Consider the following 22,999-nt stretch of genomic DNA (forward strand, 5'->3'; position numbering starts at 1 on the left):
TGGGTTGAAACACGTAGAATCCCAACACCTATGGGCATCTAATCTTTGATAACGGGGCTCAAAGGATTAAATGGAAAAAGGAGGCTCTCTTCAATAAATGGTGCTGGGAAAACTGGGTTGAAACATGCAGAAGAATGAAATTGAACCACTTTATCTCACCAGAAACAAAAATCAACTCCAAATGGATCAAAGACCTAGATGTCAGACCAGAAACAATCAAATACTTAGAGGAAAACATTGGTAAAACACTTTCCCACATACACCTCAAGGACATCTTTGATGAATCAAACCCAATTGCAAGGAAGACTAAAGCTGAAACAAACCAATGGGACTACATCAAATTGAAAAAGCTTCTGCACATCCAAAGAAACTATTAAACAAACAGAGAGACCCCTTACAGAATGGGAAAAGATCTTCACATGCCAGACATCAGACAAGAAACTAATCACCAAAATATATAAAGAGCTCAGCAAACTTAGCACCAAAAAAGCAAATAACCCCATCCAAAAATGGGCAGAGGATATGAACAAAACATTTACCTCAGAGGAGATCCAAAAGGCTAAAAAACATATGAAAAACTGCTCTAGGTCACTGATTGTCAGAGAAATGCAAATTAAGACAACACTAAGATACCACCTCACTCCTGTAAGAATGGCATACATCAAAAAGGACAGCAGCAACAAATGCTGGAGAGGATGTGGGGACAGAGGAACCCTTTTACATTGCTGGTGGGAATGTAAATTGGTACAGCCTCTGTGGAGAGCAGTCTGGAAAACTCTCAGAAGGCTAGACATGGACCTTCCATATGATACAGTAATTCCTCTCCTGGGGTTATACCCCAAAGACTCCATAACACCCAACCAAAAAGAGGTGTGTACTCCTATGTTCATAGCAGCACAATTCATAATAGCTAAAACCTGGAAGCAACCCAGGTGCCTAACAACAGATGAGTGGCTGAGAAAGCTGTGTTATATATACACAATGGAATACTATGCAGCTATCAAGAACAATGAACCCACCTTCTATGACCCATCTTGGACAGAGCTAGAAGGAATTATGTTAAGTGAACTAAGTCAGAAAGATAAAGATGAGTATGGGATGATCCCACTCATCAACAGAAGTTGACTAAGAAGATCTGAAAGGGAAACTAAAAGCAGGACCTGATCAAATTGTAAGTAGGGCACCAAAGTAAAAACCCTGTGGTGAGGGGTAGACATGCAGCTTCCTGGGCCAGTGGGGGGTGGCAGTGGGTGGGAGGGATGGGTCACAGTCTTTTGGTGGTGGGAATGGTGTTTATGTACACTCCTAGCAAAATGTAGACATATAAATCAGTAGTTAATTAATACAAGAGGGGGAAAATTAGTAGTATGTCTCAAAGTTTCTCAAAACACAAACTGAATCTTTTTAATATATAGGCTGTGTATTTGATATGCGGACTCTCTCAAAAGCCTAGACCAAGTAGATTAGAAGCATCCAATAGCACAGCTATATACAAGATACTGGGTACTGTACAGCAAACCATAACAAAAGGACTTTTCAAAGTTAACCTAATTACCAAATAATGTGATGATAACATTAACTATCGATTGTCTTTTTGAACCCTAAGACAGCAGGAACCTCACATCTCCACTATAGAGCCCCTACTTCCCCCAGTCCTGGAACCCTTGGATAGGGCCCACTTTCCTGTATGCCTCTCCCAATTCAAACCAAATAATATTGCATCCGCTGATTACAACCTAACCAACGCAACGATTGCCACCTCAATATGCTTCACCTCAGACTGTGTCCAGAGACTTCACATGTGGAATGACAACCCTTTGGCTTCATTCCTCGGGTGAGACCTTTCCTTTTATAGTACACTCTAATTTCATCTCAGGTAGTTCACTTTCTAACAAAGTCCCATAACCTAGATATACACCAGTTTCTGTGAGAGAGAGCTTATGTGCACACGTATCCATAAACTACTGCAAAATATATACCTGAAAGCAGTAGTACACTAGAGTTTGCAGTGAGTACCTCCCTAACACTTCCTCTCCACTATTCCAAGCTTGGGATCCATGATTACAAATTGTTTGGCTTCATATGTTAACTCTCTTTTCAATCACCAGGTTCCAGATCCCACCAGGATGCTGGCCAGGCTTCCCTGGATTGAAGACCCCACCAATGTGTCCTGGAGCTCAGCTTCCCCAGAGACACACCTTTCTAGGGAAAGAGAGAGGCAGACTGGGAGTATGGACCGACCAGTCAACACCCGTGTTCAGCAGGGAAGCAATTACAGAAGCCAGACCTTCTACCTTCTGCAACCCACAATGACCCTGGGTCCATGCTCCCAGAGGGCTAGAGAATGGGAAAGCTATCATGGGAGGGGGTGGGTTATGGAGATTGGGTGGTGGGAATTGTGTGGAGTTGTACCCCTCCTACCTTATGTTTTTGTTCATTAATCCTTTCTTAAATAAAAAATTAAAAAAAAAAAAAAGAAACACGTAAAAGAGTAAAATTGAACCACTATATTTCACCAAACACAAAAGTAAATTCCAAGCGGATCAAGGACTTGGATGTTAGAGCAGAAATTATCAGATACTTTCCAGTATCTGATAATTTTTACCACAGAAGAATTCCAAGAGGCTGAGAAACACATGAAAAACTGCTCCAAGTCTTTGATTGTCAGAGAAATGCAAATAAAGACAACAGTGAGATACCACTTCACTCCTATAAGAATGTCATACATCTGAAAAAGTAGCAGTAAAATGATGTAGTTTGTACATATGTAACATTTCTCATTTTTCCACATAATAATCTAACCCCAACCTCACCCCAGGTCGTCCTCTGCTATCACGTTGTAGGACCTGAACACTCCTCCCCATGCCAGAGTCTTTTACTTTGGTGCAATACACCAACTCCAGTCCAAGTTCTGCTTTGTGTTTGTCCTTTTGTTCAGAACAGAAATTATTAAAATTAGGAGAATTATGCTTTATGCAGAAAGCAATGAAATAGAATACAAAAGACCATCAGAAAGATTAATGAAACCAACAGCTGATTCTTTTTTTAATTTTTAAGTTTTATTTATTAATGAGATATATAGAAGGAGAAAGAAAAAGAGACAGACATCACCCTGGTACATGTGCTTCCAGGGATTGAACTCAGGGCCTCACACTTGAGAGTCCAGCTCTTTATCCACTGCACTACCTTCCAAACCACCAAGAATTGGTTCTTTGAAAGGATAAATAAAATAGATAAACTACTAGATACACTCACTGAGAGGAAAAGAGAGAAAGCTAAGATAAAATCACTCAGAAACAAGAGAGGAGATAATACAACAGATGAGGCAGAGATACAAAGGATAATGCAATAATATTATGGACATCTACATGGAAATAAACTCACCAGTTTAGAAGAAATGGACAGATTTAGAATTATACCAACTTCCAACTTGACTTGAACCAGTATACTTACTCTGGTCCTTGCTCTTTGTGCCATGTGCACTTAACCCACTGCACTACTGCTCGGCACCTTTTGCTTTATATCATAATGGTTTTCAGCCACAAACTTGAAAATGCTACCATGATGGCAACCTGACTTCCCTGGAGAGACCACTTACCAATATGTCCTGGAATCCCACCTCCCAAGAACCCTACCCCAGTAGGGAATGATAGAAACAGACTGGCATTATGGATCAACCTGCCAATACCCATTGAAACCAAGAGCTCCCCATTTTGAGGTTCCTCCATCTTAGAGACTTTCTACAGACAGACTATGACCCACATAGTCAACGACTGCCACCTCTCCAGATTCAAAGGAGGTCTCGAAACTTTACATCAGGCTCAACCTGACGCTGTTGACTGGCTACGGAAGAAGGGCAAATGCTAGAAGAAGAAGAGACTTTCTTTACAAGTAAAAGACAGTAAAAGTTGAGAAACAAGCTAACCTCTCCCACAGGAACATCCGAGTCATCTGGGCAGCTACAGATGACTCATTTGAACTTAAAAGAATGATGTTGCAAAATAAGTGTTTATGTGACAGTTTGAATTTTTGAAATACCCACTCAACTTTACCAGCTCATTTTGCTTATATATACCTGCTCTGCTGAGATAAAAGACTGACACCATAGAGATTAAAATGTACTGTTTAGATAAAGATATGTGTAATTTGTGCCCTTTGCTTTGCTCAAGATATTGCTCAAGATGTAATGTTTAAACTGTTTTCCTTAGATAAAGTGTGCATCCTGCTTGTGTAACGCTGCTTATGTAACCCCCATCCCTTAAGAGTATAAAACAGTGTGTCTTGGAGTTGCCTCGGGTTCCTAGCTCAGGGAGCCGTCCCAGCTAGTGAACCCTCAGCACTGAGTTCCCCTGTATGTGTGTCTTGTGTGTCTATGTGAATAAATCTTTGAATGTTCCTAGCCCAGGGAGCTGTACCAGCTAGTGAACCCTCAGTGCTGAGTTCCCCTGTATGAGTGAGACTCTGTGTGTTTCCTTATGTGAACAAATCTTTTTTAAAAACATCGTTACTCTATCTGTGTCTGTCTTGGTTTGATGTCAGGCTTGGACAGTGGCTTCCTAACACCCATAACCAACTGAGAAGTAATTATAGAAGCCAGACCTCCCACTTTCTGCACCCCATAAAGATCTTTGGTCCATACTCCTAGATCAAAAAGGAATAGGGAAGCTTCCAATGGAGGGGATGTGTGCTCATTCCAGATATCCAAAACTTCAGCTATACCAAATGCTCTGACATCAGTGCACATTATTCAACATCTCTCCAGTGATTCTTCTTTGCCTCCCCTCAAAGACACATAGTATAAAATCCAAGATGTGTGCTGGCTGACACGTACTCAGCACAGGCTCCTGTGCTACATGTGACTATAATATGAGCCTTATGTCAGATCAATGGGGTTAACAGTTAATTGTACTTATACACATTCTTCAAGGTTAGGAGATATTCTCTATCCTAATTCAGCTTTCTAGACCTCTTCTCAACTCTGACCACGTCTTCTTAAACAATATTTTTAGTCCACCTACATGTTAGCTATCAACTCAAGCAAAAAACACGAAAGTTGTGGGCCCCTAGGAACATACTTAAAATAGACTACCCAAGGTCATCAATATGGGTTATATATATATTTTTTCAGGCTCATGTGTTTCAATTTTCCATGTTCCACTTATAAGTAAAATAATACTGTAGTTATATTTCACTTTACTGCTTATTCACTAATCATAATCACTGCCAGTTCCATCCATTAAATCCCAAAAGATATATTAAAGTCTTTTTAAGTGCTAAGTAGTACTCCATTGACTATACATCCCATGAATTACTTTTTTATTCTCCCCTCTTTCTTACTATCTCTTTTATAATAAATTTTAAAATTCAATTTTGCCCAGGGCTTGTTTAAGGTAAAATTTAAATCCAAGTTTTCAAACCTTAGCATATTACTGCTCTCCAGTAGAAAGATCACGTTAGCATAAAATTGGAACACCCAACTTCACAAAAGGAGCTTTTAGCAAAAATGACCACAGTATTTACAGCTGAAGTAACACAAGAGAAAACAAGAGTTCACTTTATTATTAGATGTCTTCCTAATCAGCAAGTCTTTTTATTTATTTATTTTTTTTCTCATCCAGGGTTATTGCTGGGCTCGGTGCCTGCACCATGAATCCACCACTCCTGGAGGCCATTTTTCCCCCTTTTTGTTGCCCTAGTTGTTGCAGCCTCGTTGCGGTTATTATTGCCATTGTTGACGTTGCTTTGTTGTTGGATAGGACAGAGAGAAATGGAGAGAGGAGGGGAAGACAGAGAGAGAGGGGGAGAGAAAGATAGACACCTGCAGACCTGCTTCACCGCCTGTGAAGCAACTCCCCTGCAGGTGGGGAGCCGGGGGCTCCAACCAGGATCCTTACCCTGGTCCCTGCGCTTTGCACCACGTGCACCACCGCCCGACCCCCAAGTCTTTTTATTTTTTAGACAATTACTCTTTAACTCATCATTTAGATTTGCTACCTAAGATTTCTTTTCCCTTCTGTCTGAGCATTTGATTGCATTTGTCCTTGCAATTCAAGTGCATTGTCATTATTACATGAATCATTATATAGCCAAGGGTCAAACATGTTATGAAGTCTACAGTAGGTTTCTACTCTGTGGATGGCATAATAAATGAGATCCAAATAAATACATGTGCTATAAATATTTTATATTTGTGAGAAAAATGGTAAAAGCTTTTCATTTTCTCTGAGTCCTTCTAAAAGGATGTGGTTTGTAAAAAGGATAGTCATTCCACAACCAAACTTGAATTTTAATTCAGAATGTGCCACTCAATATTCCATACTTTGACTTTGGTTGGTCTAAAATTTTAATTAAATTTCTCAATGAAGAACATCCTTATCTTTGTCTATGGCAAAGGTCATATCATTTCTGCCTTAGCAATTTCTCTTGCTAATTAATAACATATGTTGCTTACAAAGTAAAAGGCCCAAAAAGGAGTGTAATCTCAGTGCGGTGGCGCAGTGGGTTAAGCGCACGTGGCGCAAAGCGCAGGGACCGAGGATCCCGGTTCGAGCCCCGGCTCCCCACCTGCAGGGGAGTCGCTTCACAGGCGGTGAAGCAGGTCTGCAGGTGTCTATCTTTCTCTCCCCCTCTCTCTCTGTCTTCCCCTCCTCTTTCCATTTCTCTCTGTCCTATCCAACAACAAAGCAACGTCAACAATGGCAATAATAACCACAACGAGGCTGCAACAACTAGGGCAACAAATATATATAAATATAAGTATGTATTTAAGATGTATTTGTTTACTTATGAGAAAGGAGAAAGAAGAGAGTATCAGAACGTCATTCTGACATTTGTGTTGCTAGGCATCTAACTTGGAATCTCATAAATGTAAGTCTAATAGTTCATCTGCTGTGCTACCTCCTAGGGCAAAGAAAGTATATTTTTAAGTATCTGATTAAAAAAAAACAGGGTGGGTCTAGGGGAAAATAATGTTTAAACCATATAATAATATATATTATATCACAAAGGCAGGTCCTTTGCTGTAGTGTCAAAAAATACAACACAATTCAGGTTAGGAAGATAGCATAATGCTTATGCAAAGAATTTCATGCCTGAGGTTCTGATTCAATCCTCAGTACCAACTAAGCCAGAACTTTAAACGTCTTATCATTTACAAAATACTACATGTTTTCTTACTTTTTACAATTTCTACCCTTAAATTCCCCTCTCTCAGGCGGATGACATCACCTTCAATATAAAGATAATCAAATTAAATCTACATTATGTTGAAAACTATAATTGGCCCTTTCATTGCCACACTGCCAAGAAATTGTGGTATAAAAATTTACTGCATCATCTGCTATATTCTTATCTTTAGATTCTTGATTATTAAACAACTCTATTTTATATCTTAATGCTTTCAGCCACCAAGTTGCAGATGCTACCATGATGTCAAGCTGACTTCCCTGGGCACATTACTTCACCAAGGTGTGCTGGAACCCCACCTCTTCAGAGCCCTGCCCAACTAGGAAAAGATAGAAACAGGCTGGGAGTACAGATTGACCTGTCAACACCCATGTCCAGCAGAGAAGCAATTACAGAAGCCAGACCTTCCGCCTTCTGCACTTCATAATGATCTTGAGTCTATGGTCCAAGAGGGATAAAGAACAGGAAAAAGCTTTTAATGGAGGGGATAGGATACAAAGCTCTGGTGGTGGGAATTGTACCCCTTTTATCCCATGATCTTGCAAAACATTATTAAATCAATAAAAATATTAGTTCATATTAAGAAAACTGAAAAAAATATTCAGGAGCTTGACTGGGTTTAGAACTTTGAATTTATTTTTTCTCATGTGGATGTGCAGTTATGACCTTAGATACACAGCATGGTTTTATATCATTAGAATGTTATTTGTCATCTTGATTTATCATCTTACTTGGGTTCCTCTAAAATTGAGTTTGATAAAGGACTTTTAGGTAGACCATTGGTTTCAAAGCTGATTCCAGGAGATAACTGTGAGGTAAAGTAGGACCAGCTAATCAAAATATTGATGTCAACGCTATGAAAATGGAGCTCAAGGAAGATGGGTCCTGAAATTGGGGCAGCTTGGGACGTTCCTACTCATGACCACAGAATGTGAGCTCAGATATACAGGGATGCAGAGGTCACATAGGCTCCTGAGCTGAATATGGGCACCATATTCAAATCGATGGGGTTTACAGTAAACAATATTAATACAACTTTCCCATAGTAGGGAGCTACTCTGTTCCCTGATCCAGCTTTCTGGTCCTTTTCCCAGCCATGACACCAGCTCCCCAGACAATGACTTGGATCCATCTGCATATCAGATTTCAGGCTCAGGAAAAAAAAAAAAAAACAGTATAGTTACAGGCCCTTTGGAATAGAACTAAAATAGGCTTACTAGCTGTCTACAAAATGGAGACCCCCCCCCCAACTCTTCATCTGCACTCTTCCAGCCTTTAGTTTCATGATTAGTCAACAACTTGTTTGACTTTGTATGTTAACTCTCTTTCCAGCCACCAAGTTCCAGATGTTACCATGATGTCAACCAGACGTCCCTTGACAGACAACCCCACCAATATGTCCTGGAGCCTTGCTTCCCCAGAGCCCTGCCCCACTAGGGAAAGAGAGAGAGAGGTTGGGAGTATGGATCAATCTATCAAGGCCCATGTTCAGCGGGGAAGCAATTATAGAAGCCAGACCTTCGACCTTCTGCATCCCACAATGACCTTGGGTCCATACTTCCAGAGGGATAAAGAATAGGAAAGTTACCAGGGGAGGGGACAGGATGTGGAGTTCTGATGGTGGTAATTGTGTTGAGTTGTACCCCTCTTATCCTATGGTTTTGTCAATGTTCCTTTTTATAAATAAAAAAAGAAAGAAAGAAATTAAGGAACTATAGAGGAAGCTGGTATTTGCCCTTGAACTCTGAGCCATAAGTACCAGGAAACCAAAGACTGGTATAAAAAAAGAAGTATGGAGAGGAACGGACTGCAGATAGAAATACTGGACCTGTCCTGAACCCACAGAGGAATGAGGACTGGTGGGTACAGGAAGCAGTCACTATGTCTTTTTTTTTTCTGAATGTCTTTCATTCTCCTTAATATAAGGCAATAAAGCCCTATTTTCATGCAATTAAAAAAAAAAAAGAAGAAAAATGGAGCTCAACTCTACCAGGAGAAATTTACTGGATATTTCCTAGAATTTTTATTTATACCATTAAAGACTGGTGTGGGGGTGGGTAAATGGGGGGGTCTAATAAGTTTCTAGTCCTATTGGTGGAAAGTTTCCCCAAAGTTATGAGTTGTGCAAATGTACCAACCAAGCAAGATCTTGCCTGCACCTAGGGTTTGTGCAGTCCCAGATCAGAAAGTAAAGTCACACAAACACACACACACACACACACACAAAGACCCCCAAACACACCCTTTTCTATAAGAAGCAGCCCATGTAGACCTGTCTAAAACCACAACTGAAATAGACCTGTGCGGGAAGAATGAATTCAGATACCAAGGGCATCTAAGACATCTGTTTTCAGGAACTAAAATAAAAAATGGAAAGCTTTTCTACTCATAAGTAATTTTAGACTTACATTACATTTCAAGTAAGAAATCATAGATTAGCACAAATAAAATTTTCACTGATTTTTCTCTGCAGAGAACAAACATAATCAAATTGTGTGTAGGTGGTCCTATCAAGTGATTCATATGTTGCAAATAACACTACGTGCATAGCTGCAAAATTAAGGTTAATCAATAATTCTCCCTGGAAAAAAAAGGCTGATGATACTATTTTAATAGTATTCATTTTATAGAAATGCTAAATATTTTAAAAATTAGGTCCAAGATTAGTCACAAAGAAAACAACTTCTACTGTTTTTTTTTAGAACTATTGAATTCCTGTGGCTGATAGTTTTACTATTTTATATCAGTTCCAATTCTCAAACTTCTTTATTTATATGAATTAAGAAACATGTCAAGCACCCCCACTAGAATCAGAAAAGGTCTTTACATATCCTATATCAGATAAGGGACTAATAGCCAAAATATATAAATTACTTATTAAACTCATCAAACAACCTTATTTTAAAATAAAGGGGAGAGTATATGGACCTAATATTCACCACAGAAGAGATCCAGAGGGTTAACAGACATATGAAGAGATGATCAAAGTCACTAATTATCAGAGAAAATGCAAATAAAGTCAACAATGAGATACCAGTTTACACCTGTGATAAAGTAATACATTAGAAAGTAATATACGAGTTGGAGAGGTTGTGGAGGTAAAGGAACCCTTCTACATGGCTGGTGGAAATGCAAATAGGTCCAAACCCTGTGAAGAGTAGTCTGGAGAATATTCAGAATGGTAGAAATAGACCTATTTTTTTACCTAGAAATTTTTCTTTGGGGATTTATCCAAAGGAAACAAAAATGCCTATTTGAAGAGATCTATGTACACATATTTTCTTCTATATTCATAGAAGCACAGTTTGTAGTAGGACAAACTTAGAAGCAAACTTGATACCCAAAAACAAATGAGTGATTAGAAAAGGTGTAATATATATAATAGTTCACTAAAATACATATGATATATATATAATAGTTTGCTAAACTATTATATATTTATAATAGTTTACTAAAGTTGATAAAATGAGAAAGTTGCATTCTTTGCCTCATCTTGGATGAAACTCAAAGGTATCATGTTAAGTACAATAAGCCAAAAAGAGGATGAATATTGGATGATTTATTTTATAGGTGAAAATTAAGAAATAAAGGAAGAAGGGGAAAGCACAAGTGTGAGTGTATATATGCATACACATAAGACACACACATCCTACTGCTTTTATCTCACTAGAGAATCTTGACTAAATCAATGTTTAAAGAAAGTGTTTCATATGAATCAATAATACATAGACAGAGGCATTGAAAACATATGTTTTGGTCTAAGCAGAATTATACAATGTTGGATACTGTGCTTTCTTTTGTTCAAACTATTGGCTTACATATTTTTTCATCACTATTCTCAAATCCCATCTCTATGTTGTAAATATTGCAAACATATAGAGATAAATACTAACTATTCAGTTCTACATTCCTGCCTGGAAATCTAGGAAATGAAATTCCTATGAGTTCCTGCAATAAGACAGACCAATGTGACAAGTTTTGGTCAAAATAAGTGAATGAAAATGACTATCACTTCCAGGTTGAAATAGTAAAAACTCCTGTGTAATTCTCCAATTTTCCTCTGTTGTAGTAAACATGAAGTCTCACAAAATACCAGGGCCTCCCATAACCAGAATCCTTGAGTGACTCTGTGGAGCACAGCCTGAGTCTTCTTTGTTCTGAATATGCAACATGTTACATAAATAAAATTTTATTGTATTAAAAATATACATTAATCTACTTGTAGACTACTGAAAGTGGTGTTACTGAAAACAGTAATGAGTATTTACCTGTGCTGAAATTAAAATTATTTTCTTCTTTATGCTACTTGGATTTTCTTTAGTTACTGTGTTACTTTAATAATAAGTAATAAGGTGGGGTAGGTGGTAGCGCAGCAAGTTAAGAGCACATGGCACGCAGCACAAGGATCAGTATAAGGATCCTGGCTCAAGACTCCGACTCCCCACCTACAGGAGGTCACTTTACAAGCAGTGAAGCAGGTCTGCAGGTGTCTATCTTTCTCTCTCCCTCTCTGTCTTCTACTCCTCTCTCCATTTCTCTCTGTCCTATCCAACAACAATGACATCAATAACAATAACAATAATATTAGCCACAACAATGATAAAACAACAAGGGCAACAAAAGGGAGAAAAAAATAGCCTCCAGGAACAGTGGATTTGTGGTGCAGGCACCAAGCCCCTGCAATAACCCTGAAGGAAAAAAATGATAATAGTAAATAATAAAACAATGTGCATTATTTTTTAAAACATCAAGCTAAAAATGTTTGGTATGATTTTAACTTAAATATAGCAGAGTATGGCTTTCATTAAAACTGCCACAAATAGCAAGTGTGTACAGAAAATTTCCTGTCATGTCAAAAACTATTAGTCATGAATGAGCTTCTTTCTCACTTGTTAGCAGTGGTAAGAACTTTGGTTTAGAATTTAAGAAGGGTTGAGAAACATGTATATAGAAAGGGGGAAAAGACTACATTTCCCTTCTCCCATGATTGTTGTAGACCTGTTCAAGTAGGAATGTGGCAAGTATAAAATCCTACTCATCTTAGCTCTAACTATAATAGGTCATAATATATCTCTTGCAATTTAATGTCTGGATGGCAATGGGATATATACATGCATTTTTATTATATGTTTGCATACTTGTATGTATATTTGTAATTTCTGGACAGCTTTATACCATTTCCCTGTTAGTAATGCACTTCTAACACTGTTTTTCTGTGCTTACTCCTCTTCCAAGGAAGGGAAATTTCGAAAGCTTCTTACTTTACTGGAATTGGTGAATTCATTATTCATTAGTTGCTACAACCTTTCCAAACCAGCTAGAAATTGATGAGGCTCATAGCCAGAGCTGATAATTCCAGGCTCACTGTTCACCTTGAACAAATTCTGGATGGCTCTTTAATCATAAACCATCATACATAAAGGCTGAGTAATTGCTGAGTTAGACCAGGCCTCCCCAGTCCACCTATATAATAAGTATGGTTATTATCACCAATCACATAGGTCTCCTTGGTTTTCGGGCTGTGTGTTGATATTGTCTCTCTTCCAAACCTTCCCACCCCCTTTTTTTTGTTTTAATTTTGAAAACAAGAAAAAAATCAAGAAACAAAGTTGAGTTTTTGAAAACCACAGTACTTACCCTACTGCACTGATTGTATTATTAAGAAGACATCTATTCTGTCTTTTGTTTTCATTCCTCAAGTTGACACTCACCAAATGACCCCCCCCCCCCATTTTCTGGCATTCTCGATATAGAAGGTCTTTTTTCAGTATTTGAAATCTTTACTTAGGTGTATGTTTGGCAAGCAAAGAAATCAGGGCAAAATGAGTACTCCCTTTGTTTTTGGTAAATAATTAACTTCTCTGTAAATGTCCATACTAGCTAGCAGTCAAGCTTTACTAGAATTTCCAACCCAACCCAGACTTGCAAAGACTCTTTATTTTCCCTTTATAGTAAGGGTTTTCCAACTTGAAATTTTGGAATAAAAACATGTTTTCTTGGGGGGTGGAGGGGACAGAGAGAAATGGTTGTTCTATGTTTTGTAGGATGTGGAATATTACACCTGGCCTAGATCCGAACTGTATCCCAGTAGCTACTAAATCCTATTAGCACCACCCCTTGCCCTACTCTGAGTTATTTCTGAGAGCTAAAAATGTTACCAGACATTACAAAATGCAAAATGTCTATGTGTGGGAGTTCAATAAAAATCACCTCTGACTGAAATGATAAACCACCGTTAAAGATAACTTTTAAAATGTGTAATTATATGTTTACTCATGTGATTATTAATACTGTTATCTTTTTCACATAAGACTCTATTCTAATATAAGATCCAGGTAGGAGAGATAACATAATGGTTATGCAAAAGAATTTCACATCTAAGATCCTGAAGGCCCTGGTTCAGTCTCCAACTCTACTATAAACCAGAGCTGAGCTGTGCTATGTTAAGTAAAAGAAAAAGAAAAAAATCCATCTTCTATTCTTGGCCTCATAGTAGATACTCATTAAATATATATTTAATTCATTTATGAATAAATGATATGGCTAGTTTTATGATCTACAGAAAAAAAAACTTTAAAGACTTGGAGTTAATTTGTATTTATATCACATGAGGAAAATAACTATTATGACTATGTAAGAAAAACAATATTTGTAAATTCTTTTATTTATTTATTTATTTTTTATTTATAAAAAGGAAACATTTACAAAACCATAGGATAAGAGGGTACAACTCCACACAATTCCCGCCATCTGAACTCTGTATCCCATCCATCCCCTGATAGCTTTCCTATTCTTTATGGCTATGGGAGTATGGACTCAAGGTCATTGTGGGATGCAGAAGGTCAAAGGTTTGGCTTCTGTAATTGCTTCCCCTCTGAACATAGGCCTGGATAGGTTGATCCATAACTCCCAACCTGTCTCTCTCTTTCCCTAGTGGGGCAGGGCTCTGGGGAAGCAGGGCTCTAGGACACATTGGTGGGGTTGTCTGTCCAGGGAAGTCTGGTTGGCATCATGGTAGGATCTGGAACCTGGTGGCTGAAAAAAGAGTTAACACTTAAAGCCAAATAAGTGGTTGACTAATCATGAAACTAAAGGCTGGACTAGTGCAGATGAAGAGTTGGAGGGTCTCCATTCTGATAGCAAGTAGGCCTATTTTAGTTATATTCCAATGGGCCTGTGACTATATTCATTTTGTTTTTGTTTTTTTTTCCCTGAGCCTGAAATCTAATATACAAATGGATCCAAGTTATTGTCTGGGGAGATGATGTCATGGCTAGAAAAGGGACAAGAAAGCTGGATCAGGGAAGAGAGTAGCTCCCAAATATGGGAAAGGTATATAAATATTGTTGACTGTAAACCTCATCGATTTGAATATGGGGTCCATATTCAGCTTACGAGCCTATGTGACCTCTGCATCTCCGTAGATCTGAGCTCACATTCTGTGGTCATGAGTAGGAACATTCCGAGCTGCCCCTATTTCAGGACCTATTTCAACATCCAATGATGTTGCATCTGCTGATCCCAACCTAATCAATGCAATGAGTGCCACCTCAGCATGCTTCACTTCAGACTGTGTCCAGAGACATCAGGCATGGAATGTCAGCCCTTCACCATTAATACTCGGATGAGACCTTTCCTTTCATAGGATTCTCTAATTCCATTCCAGGTGGTTCACTTCCTAACAATGTCCCAAAACCTAGATATAGAACAGGTCCCATGAGCTAGGGCATATGTTCACATGTATCCATAAATTAGGGCACAATATATACCTGAAAGCAAAAGTGCGCAATAGTCTGTAGTGAGTCAGTATAAAGTTCAATGAAATAGTGTCTACTTAGACTTAAATACCCTCCTCACCTACTTCCTATTATACTTCCCTCACTCACTCCAAAGCTAACCTTAGCAAAGCAAGGACTGCAAAAGCTGAATAAGAGCAAGAGACTGGCATACTGTAACTATGACTCTTCAATCACTATCAGGCCACCATCAGCTGGGGCCCTAGTCAGGGAGTTCTGAGATTCCCAAACAGACCTGATGGGCCTAGACCTTGAATAAATCACTCTCCCCAATGTTACCAGTCATTTCTATCAGGAACAACACAATAGACCTCCTTGTGGGCCCCCACATGACCTTGCCCTCAACTTGGGTCAAGAGTGGTAGAGAATGTTCCATCATCTGAAGGAAGGATGGACAACATACTCTATGCTCCACCTGAGGAAGATGGGTCCTGAAATTGGGGAAGCTTGGAGCATTCCTATGAATATTTGCAAATTCTAATATTGTAAAAGGTATGTGGAGAGAATATCATCACATTTTTTCTTTTTAGATACTTTTTAAAAAATTATCTTTATTTATTTATTAGATAGAGACAGCCAGAAATTGAGAGGAGGAGAGATAGAGAGGGAAAGAGACAGAGTGATATCTGCAGACCTGCTTCACCACTCGCAAAGCTTTCTTCGTGCAGGTGGGGACCAAGAGCTCAAACACATGTCCTTGTTCACTGTAATATGTGCACTCACCCAAGTGCATCGCCGCAGCCCCAACATTTTTTCTTAAATTAAAAAAATTATATGTGGGAACTTCCTGAAGGCAAGGCTAAGAAGTAACAGCAGGCAGCATAGACTCCTCCCCAAAAGAACAAAAACTGACGAGTATCAAACTTAACAAACTTCATCAAACTGCAGCTGACACATTCACAGGAGCACTGTAGTCTCAGCCATCAAATTTCAGATGCTGCTATGATTTTATCCTGACATTCCTGGGCAGATGACCTCACCTCTCCAGAGCCCTACCCACTAGGGAAAGAAAGAAACCGTTTGGTGGTATGGATCAACTGCCAATGCCCATGTCCAGTGGAGAAGCAATTACAGAAGCCAAAACTCACCTTCTGTATCCAAAAAAGAACTTTGTTCCATACTTCCAGAAGGGGGAAGTGATAAGGGAAAATGACCAGAGGCCTCTGAACCCCAATTCTACCAGGACTCGAAGCATTTATAACCAGGAATCTTGTTTTTATACCATCACTGAAAGGGAAATTAATCTGGAAAACACCAGAGGAAGTCAGACACTATTTTTCTTATCTGAGATGAAAAAAAAAAAAAGGAAGTTTTCTCAGAAGTAATAGGTATAGGTGTGACTTAGAAAAGAAATGAAGGCTCACGTGGTGGCATATCTGGTTAAGCATACATGTTACAATGTGCAAGGGCCCGGGTTCAAGCCTCTAGACCCCACCTGCAGTGGAAAAGTTTTGCAAATAGTGAAGCAGTGTTACGGGAGTCTCCCTATCTCTCACTCTATCGCCTCCTTTCCTCTCAATTTCTAGCTGTCTTTATCCAATAAATAAATAAATATTTTTTTAAATTTTAAAAGAAAATGAAGGCAGGATCATAGAAAAATAGTAAAAAAAAAAAAAAAATAGATATATAGAGATATTAAGTCAACCCACATCTGTGACCTTGGGAGAACTACTTTTTTCCAATGGAAGGGATGGGGACACAGAACTCTGGTGGTGGGAACAATGTGAAATTGTACCCCTCTTATCTTATAATTTTTTAAATCAATAGTATATCACTAATAAGAATATTGAAAAGAAAAATAAATGTGTGTAAAATATCCATATTATTTGAAAAGTTGATTTAAACTTTAATGTATGTTACACCTTAATAACAAATGACTAGAATTGATTAGAAAAAAACTATTTTAAAATCTCTCATAGCTTCTTCAAATCAGGAATTCAGAAAGAAGATAACTGGTTGACTATTAATTCAATTACAGTCAGACAATGGTTTGAGGGCACAATAGATCTGGGCAGCTGGGGTTAGTCAGAAGTCTGACTCTCTTCATGTAATCGCATGACTTCACTTATGGCCTCTGGTGGACATGTGGTAGATTTGGCCTCCTCATAGCATGCCAGCCTGGGGGCCATCCAGATACCTTCTGTGACAGTTCAGAACTCCAAAATCAAGAGGGCAAGTCAAAGTAACATCATTACAACCTAACTCAGAAATTGTACACTGACATTTCCACCACACTTTACTAGTTGAGGCAGTCACAAAAAGAAAAGAAAACAAAATTAAAAAGAAAAGGTATTATTATAGCATAGTGTCATAATGATTATAAAGATCTTAGATATAATGGTTAAGATAAACCTAAATATAAGTCATGCAGTAGCAATTGAGAAAAACTCTCAAGTGAAATATCAACTAGCTCTGTTGAATCTACTGCTACCTAGTAGTGGGAAGGGAGAGATCAACTTTTTTTTCTATCCAAAAGGTAATAAAATACGCTAACACAGAATGTGTGGATGTATGATAGCCTGCATATTAGGAAGGGGTATATTGGTTATGGAAAAGGAATAATTTTCCTCATAGGAAAATGGTTTCAACCTTGAGCCAAGAGCAAGTGGAACTATAGCTATCTCCATGAAGGTTAATGAGCTAGGGGTTTAGGGAGGAAGTGAAGATTGAAAAGCAGATATGCAAAGTATCTATCCCCTAAGACTGGTATCATGTTCTTCAATTTTAAAAAGCCAGTGATGTGGTCTGGGAGGTGGCACAGTGAATAATACACTGAACTATCAAGCATGAGGTGCTGAGTTCAATCCCCAGCAGCACATGTACTAGAGTCTGTCTGGTTCTTTCTCTCTCCTCTCCTATATTTCCCATTAAATAATAAATAAAATATGTATTTTTTTTAAAAGTCAGTGAGTTAAGTATCAAGCAGTGGCCACCCCCATCTCAATTGTGAAGCTTCCATACATGGGAATTACCATGCTAGGAAAAAGAAAGAATCAAAGTAATAAATTAATCATGTTTGTCCACAAATAACTGGAGAACTTTTTCTTTTGTAAAAGTAAACTAGGAAAATAAAATAAAAATTTTAAAAAATAAAATAGAATTTAACATGTAGTTTTTATAGTCTATTAATGAAAAATAGCATTATCAATTTTGCTTTCATATCCAGGATTTTTATTGCAAATATGGTGGCCACTATATAATTATTTCCTCATTAATGAATATTTACATCATTTCTAATTTTTTCACTGTGGAAATCATGCTACAGTGACAAAATTATACATTTACTTGTACTCATGTCTACTTATCTAGAAAAGATACCCTATCCCACTAGGGAAAGACAGAAACAGGCTGAGGGTCTGGATCAACCTGCCAATATCCATGTTCAGCAGAGAAGCAATTACAGATGCCAGACCTTGCACCTTCTGCATCCCATAAGGAATTTTGATACTCCAGAGATGGAAAGAGAACAGGAAAGCTTCCAATAGAGGGGATGAGATACAGAACTTTATAAAACTGGAAACTGTGTGGAATTGTACCCCTGCTATCTTGTTAATCATCATTAAATCAATAATAAAGTTTTTTAAATTGAAAAATAATAATATATTGATAATAATAAAAAAGAAAAGATATGAAGAAGAAGAAGACGACAATGACGACAAAGAACAAGAAGGAGAAAAAGAAAAGGATTCCTTGTCCTTTTCTACACAGACCTGTTCCACCCAATAACCCACCATGGCAACCTTTATGATATTACTACAAAGTAAGCTTCATGAAAAGTAAGGCATTTAACCTGTTCTGTGTTTTGTTTGGTTAATAAAAGTTTGTTGAGCCAAGATCAGAATAGAAAACACAAGTAGAACCAGAACTGGAATTGGCATAGTGCACCAAAGTAAAAGACTCTGGGGTGGGTGGGGGGTGAATACAGGTCCAAAAAAGATACAGAGGACCTAGTGGGGGTTATATTGTTATATGGAAACCTGGGAGATCTTATGCATGTACAAACTATTATATTTACCATCAAATGTAAAAAATAAAATTTAAAAGTTTGTTGAGCAAATAATTCACATCTATGTGTCAAATAACTCTACGCTGTCATTTCCATATGTTTATCTTTGACAAAATTTCATGAGTAACTTTTTTTTCTCAAAAGCAGTTTCACATTTTCAAAGTTAAACTAGTGCCAGAAGCAGTCTTGTGAAACAGGGAAATTTGAGTCAGATTATGCATAGGAAGTGAGTCAGTGATCTCTACTTGTTTCTTTGCCTAAGAAGTCTCAATTTTTTACAGCAGATCTGCTGAGTCTTGAAGAGGTTGGGCCCTGTGCTGGTGATCTCAGTACATAAAGTATCTGCTTCCCACACTGATCACTGATATTTAAAAAGGAATCAATGGGCACAAATCAGATCCATTTTAATTGAGATTTAAAGGAATAGGGAGCCACAAGAGTTGAAAAGACACAAAGCTATAAGCTTCCCTAGCTTCATTTTACGCGGAACCCACCTTGCCTGGGTCTAGACATAAGTTCCATATTTACAGAACTTCATTTACTTGAAAATTTCATCTATGATGGTCACTTAGATTGTTTTAATTTACCAACTTGTTGATGTAGATGAAATAAATCCACTGAATTAACCTCACACTTAAATCTACTGGATCAATAAAACCTGCCCCATTATTGCTTGTCAATGAGAGTTAGTACCATGCATCTGTGATGGGTATGTGCCAGCTGCACATTTATTTAATTTCTTTAGTGGATTAATGGTTTACTGTATTTTAATACAGTATTTAATATTTAATACAGTATTTAATATTTTAATACAGTAACTAACTCTCATTGACAAGCATGTGTAACATTTCTCAGTTTTCCACATAACGATTGAACCCCCATTGGGTTCTCTGCCATCATGTTCCAGGCCCTGAACCCTTCCCTCACCCCATCCCAGAGTCTTTTAATTTGGTGCAATACACCAACTCCAGTCTGAGTTCTGCCTTGTGTTTTTCCTTCTGTTCTTTTGCATATTTACTTATGTATTATTAATTTATTTATTATTGTTGTTACTATTATTATTATTTTGCCACCAGGCTTATCACTGGGGCTCAGTACCTGCAGGACAAATCCACCACCTGAGGTAGCGGTAGCGCTTTGTTCCTGTTTGTTTGTTTGTTTGCTTGTTTTCCTTTTATCAGATAGGATGGAGAGAAATGGACAGGTGATGGGAGTTAGAGAGAGAGAAGAGAGACAACTGAAGCCCTGATTCATTGTGAGACTTCTGCCTGCAGTAAGGACTGAGGCCTTGATAATGCTTGTGCTCAACTGGGTATGTCACTGCCTAACCCCTGCAAGTTGCATTTCTCTTTCATCTAGCTCAGCTCAGATGAGTAAAACAGGCTTTGTCTTCAGTCACGGGATAGCACTATAGCAGCAAGTAAGTTTTAAAAATTATAATTACAGCAAAACAGGGAGAACATAGGCAGGATCATTCTCTAAAATACTTTTCTTTCTTTACCTTCAGGGTTATCGGGGCTCGGTGGTGGCACTATGAATCCACAGCTTTTGTAGCCATTTTTTTTTCTATTTTTTGGATAGGACAGAGAGAAACTGAGAGGGGAGGAGAAACAGAGAGGGAGGAAAGAAAAATAGACACTGCCGACCTGCTTCACTGCTTGTGAAGTGACCAACTTGCAGGTGGGGAGCTGGAGGCTCGAACCGAGGATCCTTGCACTGGTCCTTAGGCTTAACATACTACAGTGTGCTTACCCCAGTGCGACACTACCTGGTCGCCTAAGATACTTTTCTTAATCTAGATAATTTTTCAGTGTATTTGAGATTTAAACTTTGAACTAAGTATTAATTATAGAATAAATACGCCTGAGGGAAGGAGGTAGGTGGGGGGAAAGAGATTGCAAAACTACCATCAAGGCTGTTAGGATTATGAAATGCACTATTTCTCTAAATCAATAAAGGTAGCTGAAGTCTCACATAAATATTCTCAGAGGAGAAAAAAACGCAAGAGTTACTAAATAAATAAAAGGAAAATCTGCATGAAAGTACAATGGTTTCATATTTATTTCACTTTGTCAATTGATTAGTTGATTTGCAAGGATGAGTAGATTAGAACAATGCTCAGGGACTAATAACTTAATTTTCGTTTCTAGTTTTGGATTGTGTTTCTAATGAGTCTTGTCTGTTTGAAAAACGATTATTAATGAAGTAAGATTTATGAAACTGACCAGACCCTGTTAACCTCTTCTGTTTTATAGGATTCCTTCTTAGAAAATTTTCAGATCTCTGTAGATGCCACCATATGAATATGTACTAAGCTCTCATTCAGTGCCTCATAACTTACACATACTCATATTTAAGTCTTAGAAGAACTTTATGACTTGGGCAACATATCAACCCTATTGTAAAGGGTGCTAAATTATGTGTTCTCCGCTGTTATACTTTTTGCATGGAATTAAATAAAAATAATAACAGTAAGTCCTATTCGTCACTGTTACAATCCATTCTAGCCCAGGTTCACTGCAGTCGTATATGCATTCATGCGCCAGAGGACTGTCCCATCCCCTCCCTTTTCTTTCTTTCTCTCTTTCTTTCTTTCCTTTTCTTCCTCCTCTCTCTCTCTCTATTTATTTTCTTTTATACCTCTTCTATACCTATTGTGCTTTGTGACCTTCAGTGATGATATCAGAAAAAACTGAGGTAAAAGTTTTGAATATTACTTCTAACAGTGATTCATGAAAATCATCTGGGAGCTTTTTAAATATACATATGTATGTATATTTAAATACATATTTTAAACATATGTACACATACAAATATACACATGCACATATATACACACATACATATATACATATCCTGGCTTTGTGCCTGTATTCTCAGAAGTTCCCATTCCTCTGGAATGGAAGTGAGAAGATGGACTGCATTTGAGGGTTGTCCTCGATGTTTTGTTTAAATCTGAGAGTCACTAATAGAGCGCCTCTGTGCTTAGCTGCTGTATGCTCCCTCTCTCTGGTTCTACCAGGAATCCTGGGGAAAAGCAGATCATAGCTTACCACTGATTTTGTCCTGGGATTCACTCACAATAATGTCTTTCCCTGTCTAAGGAAACCCAAAAACTACACATACTTTAATCTCCTCTGCTGAGGATTAACAAAAATTTGACTTTTTTAGAATCAACAGAAATCTTGAGAACCTGATATCTTATTTTGACAAGTGACTAGTAGCGTGTGTTTGAGATTACTGATCAAAACCAGGTTTTTATAAATGCTGCAATTTTTCTCTCCTGCAGGTGTGGACAAAGGGGCTTGAATCAGGGTACTTGCACATGTTAATATATGCATTCAAATAAGTGTGATACTGCCCAGCCCCACCAGGTTATTTTTTTTTAATAAAGTATTTTATTTATACTTACATAGCAGGGGAGATACCATGATCACAAAAGTGGTTTTCTCAGGGCGAGCCTTTTCTATTGTATTCTGGATGTGCTGGTCCCTGCGACTACCCCCAAGTGTAGGAAACTCAGCTGCATAACTTATGGTAGTGGGGGATTATGTTCATGTTCTTCCCTGGTAATTCTAGGGAAAAATATAAGTTAATTGATTTGTTCCTCATAATGGTCATGTGAGAGATATTATTTCATTATTATGTTTAAAAAAAACCTGACATTTAAGATGAAGGAGATAAAATAATGGTTATACAAAAGATTTTTAGGCTTCAAGCTCTGAATTACCACATTTAATTTCCTTCACTACCATAAGCCAGAGTTAAACAGTGCTCTGGTGACAAAGAAAGAAATGAACGAGAGAAGAAGAGAAGAGAAGAGAAGAGAAGAGAAGAGAAGAGAAGAGAAGAGAAGAGAAGAGTGTTGGGTTGCATCTCAGGCAAAACAATGATTATGTAAATAGACCACAGCATCAAGCAATGCAGGGGACCTGGCATAATGACAAAGAGAAGAGAAGAGAAGAGAAGAGAAGAGAAGAGAAGAGAAGAGAAGAGAAGAGAAGAGAAGAGA

At 38.0% G+C, this 22,999-nt stretch overlaps 1 non-coding gene across 1 annotated transcript; it reads left to right on the forward strand.

Annotated features, from left to right (window-relative positions):
- Positions 1–22,391: 22,391 nt before the first annotated feature.
- On the forward strand, positions 22,392–22,556 carry LOC132542529 (U1 spliceosomal RNA). The gene has a single exon (XR_009553532.1). It is a non-coding gene; the product is annotated as a U1 spliceosomal RNA (small nuclear RNA).
- The last annotated feature ends 443 nt before the right edge of the window (positions 22,557–22,999 follow it).

Source organism: Erinaceus europaeus, chromosome 1 (genome assembly GCF_950295315.1).
Source record: "Erinaceus europaeus chromosome 1, mEriEur2.1, whole genome shotgun sequence".
Taxonomy (NCBI): Eukaryota; Metazoa; Chordata; class Mammalia; order Eulipotyphla; family Erinaceidae; genus Erinaceus; species Erinaceus europaeus.